Source organism: Triticum aestivum, chromosome 3D, assembly GCF_018294505.1.
Source record: "Triticum aestivum cultivar Chinese Spring chromosome 3D, IWGSC CS RefSeq v2.1, whole genome shotgun sequence".
NCBI lineage: Eukaryota > Viridiplantae > Streptophyta > Magnoliopsida > Poales > Poaceae > Triticum > Triticum aestivum.
The window spans coordinates 512,760,670-512,769,808 of NC_057802.1; positions in this window are offsets into that span (position 1 = coordinate 512,760,670).

Sequence of the window (9,139 nt, forward strand, 5' to 3'; positions counted from 1 at the left end):
AATACTTAATAGAATACAAATAATTCAATAATAATTTAAATGCATGGGTTAATCATTTCATTTAAGTGAGAAAATCACAAATATTGAAATGGCATCATAAAAATGTTGCTGTGGCTTGCCTTAGTGCAGATGAGGTTCACAAGCCTCCTGGTGATCCTCAAGACAAGCCTCACCTTCTAAAAATAATTTTAAACACAAAAAGAGAATATCAAGAACACTTCTGAAATTCACCAAAAATTCTAAACAGCTCAGAAAAATCTCATCTTTGGTGTGCTGTTAGATTTCCTTTCAAAGAACACAATGCAAAAAGAATCATTTCATTTGCACTTATGGTTAAAAAGTTAAAATTGTTTGAAGCTCTCTGGAATATAAATGAATTTGAATAAAAAGAAACAGCTGGGGGGTGACGTCGAAGGCGTAAAGCCCAGGGGCGCCACCACTCGTACCGCTTGGCGCGTGTACTGAGTGGCTGACTAGCGGGCCCCGCTAGTCAGGTGGGGGAAGAGGGAGAGAGAAACAGAGAGGGCCGCGGCTTCGCCGGAGCTCTCACCGGCGACGAGGGCTCCTTGGCCCAAACGAGAGGGAGGGATTGAGAGAGGGGACGATAGCGTACCTGCCCGTACCCGTAGCATGGCTAGGGGTGGTCGGACGGCTTCGGAAACTAGCTCGCAAGCGGAGGCAGAACGTGGAGGTCGCCGGAGTTGAGGAAGACGGCGAGTAGAGGTCACTCCAAAGGCTCCAAGTGGGCGAGATGGCCTCACCGGAGAGAGGCGGAGGCCTTGGAGGGGTCGCCCAGGCCTGGGAGGGGCTGGAGCTACCACGGCGACCAGAGGGGATCGCCGGTGAGCTCGAGCTCGGGGACGGCGGCCCGAGGCCTGCCCGGCCGGGCTACGGCTTCCTACTCGATCGTGGGGTGTGTGTGAGTGCTGGATGGTGCTTGAGGAGGCTGGGGGTGGCTCTATTTATAGGCGAGCGGCGGGGGTGCTTCGGGCTCCGCCGGTGGACACCTGTCCACGGCGCCCGGCGACGAGCGGTGTCAGTGAGAGGGGGAGAAGGCGACGGAGGTCACGCGGCCACTGTGGGCGAGCGGAGACGAGCACAGGATCAAGGGGATGGCGACGAGCATAGTGCGCTCCGCACTGTTGGGCTGGCCGGACCTTGCCCGTGCTCGCTGTGGTGAGCTCCGGCGTTGGCGAGTGCCAGGGAGGAGTTATGGACGTCGAGACGATGATGGTGGCGGGGTTTGGCATGGTTGGGCAGGCGGGGGAAGCGAGCACGCTCGAACAGAGCACTCGACGTCACCCAGAGCGCGTCGACACGCATGCCTGGCATCGTGGACACGCGTGGTCACCGTGCGAACTCTCTCCTCAGGCCAGCCTTCGTCCAAAAATCATTTCTGGCATGTTGTTCGTGGTAGTTTTGAAGTTTACCACGGTTTGGTTTGGATCCAGGTGCAGTAGAGAAGATTTTACAAGCCAGGTAAGTTTCTGGTCAGTAACTTTGTGATGTTACTGTGGTCAAATGGCTGGGAGTTTGGGGCTGTGCTTTGGAGGCTAGTTATAAGTTACTAAGGTAAAGATGCACAAGAAAGTTCAGGTCAAATGGAGCAAGTAAAATGGTAGTTGCTGTAGAAACCACCATTTCTGTCCAGAACAGAAAAGATTTTCTGTAGCAAAAATATTCCAAAAAGTGATGAGATATTTTTGCTCAGGGAGGTGCCCTAGGGTCCCTAGAATATTTGTGAATTATCTTAGAATTTTCTGAGCCATAAAAATTAGGGTTGCCTTGAAGCAAACGGATTTGGCTTAGGGTTTTTGAGAGAAAATGAATATTTTTCATTTAAGAAAAATATTCCAAAGGTTATGTTGTGGTGGATCAGAAGTGAAGTGATGGTTTGGGAGAGAAGTGAACACTTGGGTGAAAGCCAAGGATGCTCAAGTGTTTAAGTCCAAATGAAAAGATTGAGAAACTCCAAGTTTCAAAAACTTTCAAATGAAATTTCAAGCAAATAAGAAAAGGGCAAAAACCAAGCTGTCACAAACCTCCCCCACTTAGAATGAATCTCGTCCTCGAGATTCGGTTTCTTGGGAAAACCACTCTGGATACTGACTCTTAAGGAACTCTTCCTGCTCCCAAGTTGCTTCTGACTCGGTGTGATGCTCCCACTGAACTTTGAAAAAATTTCTGACTTTGCTGCGAGTGACCCTTTCCACTTGATCCAAAATTTTGGACGGTCTTTCTTCATAAATTAAATCCTTTGCCAATTCTATCTCAGCCATTGCAGTCCTTTTCTCAAGCGGGGATATGCATCGTCTCAATTGCGAAACATGGAACACATTGTGTATTTCTGACAACTCCGGCGGTAGTTCCAGTTGGTATGCAACCGTACCCACTCGAGACATAATTGAGAATGGACCAATGAATCTGGGTGCCAGCTTTCCACGAGTCTGAAATCGCTTACTCCTTTCATAGGAGTGACTCGGAGGTACACATGTTCTCCGGGTTCAAAACTGACCTGCCGGTGCTTTGCATCATAATAACTCTTCTGACGGGATTTGGCCAATTGCAGCCGGTCTCTGATTTCCCTGACTTGTTTCTCGGCTTCCATCATGAGATCGGTTCCAAAGATATGGCTATCTCCAGCTTGAGACCAATTTAGAGGAGTGCGGCACTTACGACCATATAGAGCTTCATAGGGTGACATCTTTAGACTGGTCTGGAAACTGCTGTTATACGAGAACTCGGCGTATCGCAAGCAATCTTCCCAGTTCGCCCCGTTGGCTAGCACACAAGCTCGCAACATATCTTCGAGTATTTGATTTACTCGCTCTATCTGACCGTCCGTCTGGGGGTGATAAGCAGTACTATATTTTAGTGCTGTCCCCAAGGCTTGATGGAGGCGGGACCAGAAAGCGGAGGTAAACAAAGAACCTCGGTCGGAAGTGATAGTCCGGGGTACCCCATGCAGACTGACGATTCTGGATACATACAGTTGCGCCAGTTCATTTGCTCCGTATCTGGTGCTGGCCGGGATGAAATGAGCATCCTTGGTTAGGATGTCCACTATAACCCAGATTGCGTCTTTGCCTCGCTGAGTCCTAGGCAATCCGGTGATGAAGTCCATGCAAACATCATCCCATTTCCATTGTGAAACTGGCAGTGGTTGGAGAAGTCCGTCTGGCTTCTGATGCTCTGCTTTCACGTTGTTGCATATGTCGCAACAGGCTACAAAATAGGCGATGTCTTTCTTCATCCCATTCCACCAGAATATTTGTTTAAGGTCTTCATACATTTTCGTACTTCCCGGATGAATGGAATACGAGGATTCCTGTGCTTCTGACAAGATTTTCCTCTTCAAGTCCGGTTGATTTGGTACACAAATTCATGCACGGAATCGGAGGGTACCGAAGTTGTCCTTGAAGAAATCTGGGGGCTGCCTTGCATGTTTTTGTAGCTTGGCGTCATCTGGCTGGGCCTTGCGGATTTCCATCTCAAGTGTGGGGGTAACTTCCAAAATATTAGTGAGGCCAGCATACACGATGACCATGTTGAGCTGAGCGATCTCCTCCTGAAGTTCGGTAGGCAATGATTTTAACATGACATTTAAGCTGACGGGCTTTCGACTGAGCGCATCGGCAACGACGTTGGCCTTGCCTGGATGGTAATTTATTCCAAGGTCATAATCCTTGACCAACTCTAACCATCTTCGCTGATGGAGATTTAAATCTGGCTGAGTGAAGATGTACTTGAGGCTTTTGTGGTCAGTAAAAATTTGGCACCTTTTTCCAATGAGATATGTCTCCAAATTTTTAATGCATGAACCACTGCAGCCATTTCCAAATCATGAGTAGGATAATTTCCCTCATGTCGTCGTAGTTGTCGTGATGCATAGGCTACTACCTTGCCGTCTTGCATCAATACACAACCAATACCTTGTCTGGAGGCATCGCAGTACACGTCGAAGCTGCGATAAATGTCTGGAAGAGTCAATACGGGTGCGGTTGTCAGACGCGTCTTTAGCTCATAAAAAATCTTCTCACAGTCCTCGGTCCACTCAAACTTTGTATCCTTTTTGAGCAGTTCCATCATAGGTTTAGCAATTTTGGAAAACCCTTCAATGAAACGACGATAGTATCCAGCTAATCCAAGGAAACTCCGGATCTGTGTTACAGTCGTGGGCGGTACCCAATCGAGCACATCCTTTACTTTGCTCGGGTCCATGGCTATGCCTTCGGCGGATAGTACATGCCCGATAAACCCAACTTGCTTGAGCCAAAATTCGCACTTACTGAACTTGGCGTATAGCTGATGGTTGCGGGGCCGTTGTAGCACTGCCCGGAGGTGATCCTTATGCTCTTCCTCACTCTTGGAGTAAATGAGGATGTCGTCGATAAAGACTACCACAAATTTGTCGAGGAAGTCCATGAACACCTTGTTCATCATATGCATGAAGAAGGCAGGGGCATTGGTGAGACCAAAGGACATCACAGTATATTCGTAAAGACCGTATCGTGTAGTGAATGCGGTCTTAGGAATATCTTCCCTCTTAATCTTGAGCTGATGATACCCGGTTCGTAAATCGATTTTTGAGAATACTTTAGCCCCACTGAGCTGATCGAACAGATCATCAATCCTTGGCAGTGTGTATTTATTTTTGATGGTGACCTCATTCAGCTGGCGATAATCTATGCACATAGGGAGACTGCCATCCTTTTTACCCACGAAGATTGCAGGTTACACCCACGGTGAAGAGCTGGGACGAATATAACCTTTCCGGAGTAATTCGTCAAGCTGTTTCTTTAGTTCCACTAATTCTGATGAGGGCATCTGGTAATACTTCTTGTATAATGGTGCAGTTTCGGGCACAAGATCTATGGCAAATTCCAGTTCCCGATCTGGTGGCATGCCTGGCAGTTCTTCTGGAAACACATCAGGGTACTCACTGACCACAGGAATAAATTCCAATTCGACCACAGCACTGCACACTAGTTCTGGCTTGGGTATATGCTTGCGAGCATAGAATTTAGTGAGCTGCCCATTCAGACTGGTTAAATTGACTTCTCGGGTTGCGCAGTTTATACAAACTTGATATTTGGTCAGCCAATTCATTCCCAATATAATATCCAACTGTTCAGACTCAATGATTATCAGAGATGTTGGAAAGTGGACCCCGTTGATATTGATCTCCAGATCACGGCAGACTAGATTGCTCTTGATTATAGATCCCAGGGTTTGTACCAGCATATTTTTGCCCAAAATTGTGCAAGGAAAATTGTTTTGGGCGGCAAAACTCCGAGAAATAAAAGAATGGGAAGCCCAGAGTCAAATAAAATTACTGCAGGTATGTCATTAATAGAAAACATACCAATGACGACTTCTGGCTTCTCTTGGGATTCATCGGCGGAGATATGATTCACGTGCCCAGTGAAGTTTTGCTGGGTTGGCCCTGACTCCATAAAGTTGACTTGTGGCCTGCTCAGCGCATTCACCTTGTGGTTCTTGGGGCACTGTTTGGCATAATGTCCGGGTTGCCCGCAAGTGAAACAAGAATTATTGCGCTGCCGCTCCTCATGCATTGGATTGGCCACAACATTCTTGACTTGAGTGGTGGACTTGTTAACATTCTGCTGCCAATTTGGCCGGTATTCCACCTGAGTCTGCTGCCAGGTACGAGCCTTTTGCATAGGTTGCCCATCCTTCTTTGGCTCAAACTTGCGCTTGTTGTCATTAATAGGCCTATTATCTGATATAAGCTTGTGTTCCCGTTCAGCAATGAATGCCTTGTCTACCAGAGTTTGGAAATCCGTGAAATCAAACATACTGAGAGCACACCGAAGTTGCGGATTTAAACCTCCAAGAAATATTTCCATCTTCCTTTCTTCGGTGGCTACGTCATACAGAGAGTAACGGGCCAGATGATTGAATTTTTGTAGATACTCAGCCACAGATTGATTTCCTTGGACAAGCGCGAGAAATTCACGCTGCTTGGCCTTCATAACTCCAGTAGGGATGTGATATTTGTGAAACTTATCCTTGAATTTTTCCCAGGTGACTTCCTCATCAATCGGCCACATGGCTTTTGTATTTTCCCACCATATGGCAGCTGCTGCGCCTTCAAGGTAATGGGTTGCAAATGGGACTTTATCATTTCCTTCAGTATGGGCGATCTCAAGCTTTTTCTCCATGGTGCGCAACCAATCGTCTGCCTCCAATGGGTCAACAACCCGACTGAAATTGGGTGGATTGGTCCTCTGAAAATCTGACAGCTTTGAGTGATGACCATTCTGATTTCCATTTTGTCCAACTATAGCTTGCACACTTCTCAATATTTCAATCAGATCATTGTTCCTTTTTTCTTCAAACATGCGCAGAAATTGCTCGGTGGAGGGAGGATCAGGCGGAGGACGTGGTGGCTGAACGTACGGCTCGGGAGAATATCCTACCTGTCGTGCGGATTAACGAACAGGAGTTCCCTCACGAACGTTGCTACTGCTGCCTCCCCGCGTCATCCTATTGAGTATTTTTCCCAAGGCAACGAAATCGAGATGAGAGACATCCAAGAATAAAATTGGGGAAAAGCCAGCAACAATTCTCGAAAAAGACAAAAGAGCGAAGAGAATACGGCGATTAAAGTCCCATCATAATTATACATAGACTCATACATGAAAAGTTAACAACCTGACTGGTTCCACTACTCTCATACATGAAGCATCATGACTCGTACAACTACATCCGTACACCATCTAGACGACTGCGAATACTCAAAGACACTACTGCTCTACTGGTGCTGCGGTGTCCTCCCCTGAAGCGGTCTCAGATCCTGAACTGACGTGGTTAACGGAAACCTCCGGGTTAAAGGTAACACGACGACGCTGCCTAGAGGTCTCTCCCTCAAGGGCAGGGGTAGGATGAAGCATCGGGGCTGCAGGGGTAGCAAGAAGTGAGACCCACTCGGCAGGAGTACTGAGAGGGTTCACGGCCGGAACGCCTGTGCTACTCGGGGGAGTAACCGGCAAAATAGGGGAGCTAGAGCTAACTGGGACATAAGGGGTAAATCCCAGTGAGGATGGAGTAGTGGTGGATCTAGTAGTGACCAAGGTAGCGGCTAAAGCAGTACGGGCACGAGTCAGCTCTCGAGCCAGCTCGTGGATCATCAGATAGCTAGCAGTGATATAGCGAGCAAGATGGCTAGCAACACTATCAGACTCCGGGTTAACGAGAGGAAAACGGACACGACCGTTGTCATGCAGAGATGGGTAGTAATAGAATCCCGGGTGATGCTGCATTTGAACCTCGGTATAACGAAGCTCGACAAGGACCTCAAATGCGGCAAACTGGACAGCCTGAGAAGCGGTGGAGGCGTAACCGCTCCGAGAAGTGCGAGTGTAAGAGCCGGAATCGGAACTGGTGCACAGAGTAACCACTGCGTGATACTCATACACTGAGTCTGCTAGACGCTCCCGGTACACACCGTAGACTGGTTCGTCTCCGTGAGGGTATAGCCGACACCACACGTTGCGGAGAAGGTGCGGTGATGTGTACGGCATCAACTGCAACTGGCATGGATACGGCACCGGAGCCATCTACACTCACAACCATTAACAGGTTAGCATAAAAATATAATCAAATGACTACAATGCAACAACCAGCTATAACTGCTACCGACAATCACATTTACTCGTGTCTAGCGTCCAGTTAACACGTCGTAGTCAAGCGTGGCCTACAGTCAGCGCGGCTATGATACCAACCGTTGTGGCACCCCGGCTCAGAGCGACCGGTTTACCCTGCATTGCCAGCCCAGAGATCATGTCTTCTGGCAACACACAACATATTGGTATAGAAAACAACCGCTTTATTGATGCTAGCGGAACAGAGTTCATATTACAACAGTGGTCGAGGCCAAGCGGCACACTCGGTGCGGCGGAACAATATGTACATTATTTAGTGAACATAAAGGGGCCTCGACTCGAACAACTACGTGGCAGCGGAATAACGTCGTAGCGGAAGCTCCATATCACAGGGACACTGATGTGGACACAATCTAGACTCGAACAGCGCTCCTTTCCAACGAGACTTTCCTGAAATCTGGCATGACACGCCAGGTCAGTACATTGAATGTACTTGCAAGCTCACAACAAGCATAATCATAATGACAAACAATACCATGATATTTAACCAATTATTAATAATGCAACATTATATGTCAACATGCTGTGATCAAGCCCGAACGTCCCTCAGGACAGCTTACCAACTGTGATCATCCCTGGACCACATACACACCACCATAGTGGTCTTTCTCAAGAACAACTCGTGATCCTTACGGCGATCACAACCACGACCATCATTTGGTCCCAAATACCTTGATGGCCTTTCTGCCATCCATTGACAATGCAAAGTTCATAGCTTAGTGTGCAATTTTTATTAAACGTTGACTCATGGTGGGACCTAGTACGAGGTGTCCGTGACCGTGGACTCGGCTATCGATAGATTATACACTCTGCAGAGGTAGCACACTGTACCCACACCACGGAACCCATGGCCTCGCATTCCCATTCGGGTGGACCAACGGCATTCCGACAAAACCCCTCCATTGCCACAGCACTCTCCCGGCCACTCCGACCCAAATCCCCAACGGGCTGGTCCTGGGTGGCCCCGTGTCTACCAAAGACACCCCGACCACCGTCGTGGTCAAAACACTCCCACTCAGGGACTCGGTACCATAATCTCATCAACGAGCACACAAGATTATGTGTGCTTACCGGGCCAGGGCAAACACGACATAATCTTCCCTAGATGGAGGCACCGACCAGAGGCCGTGTCAATGGACCGAATCAAGGCCTTCCCACAAGGCAAATGTGGTTGCACTGGAAATGCAAAACAACACATGCATCACATATTGATAAAAATTACCGACTTCATCCATATGCACACCAAGCATAAACGTCAACAACTCATATTACTCTACTTGCTCAAAATGACTCACAACTTAACCAAAATATTTTGCAACAAGTTTTGTTAATTTCCTACGCAAGAAAGTAACTCCGATAAATTTTTCATATGCTTGACCAAAAGATATCATTATCAACAACTCTTAATTTCTTTATCACTAAGTTGGGTTCAAACATTCTGTAAGACAAGT